The sequence below is a fragment of the Triticum aestivum genome, chromosome 2A (genome assembly GCF_018294505.1).
Source record: "Triticum aestivum cultivar Chinese Spring chromosome 2A, IWGSC CS RefSeq v2.1, whole genome shotgun sequence".
In the NCBI taxonomy this organism is placed as follows: Eukaryota; Viridiplantae; Streptophyta; class Magnoliopsida; order Poales; family Poaceae; genus Triticum; species Triticum aestivum.
Window position 1 is genome coordinate 375,646,632 of NC_057797.1, and position 493 is coordinate 375,647,124.

Consider the following 493-nt stretch of genomic DNA (forward strand, 5'->3'; position numbering starts at 1 on the left):
TTTCGTCCATGTTGACATGTAGTTGCAGTACAAACCTCAGGTATCAGTTTGGGGGGACGGGCATCTAGTAGGTTTTCCCTTTTGCAAATTCGTGAAACATCACCATTTTGTCACATGCTATAGTGGGCCACACAAGCACGCATGCAAAATTTCATTGTGTTTGGACACTCGATGCATTTACTATCATTTTCTCCGTGAAAGTCCGGAGAAAACGCCTCTCGACATGACGCATCTTCCGTTCATACTCCGATTCCGTTGAAATTTGGCGTGGGAGACGGTGGGGGTCACTCACACGCAAATGCAAAAATTGGGTGCGTTTCGTCCAAGTTGACATGTAGTTGCAGTACAAACCTCATGTATCGGTTCGGGGCAACTGGCATCCACTAGGTGTTCCCTTTCGCAAAGTCATGAAATGTCACCTTTTTTTTCACACGCTACTGTGTGCCACACAAGCACGCATGCAAAATTTCGATGCGTTTGGACACTCGATGCA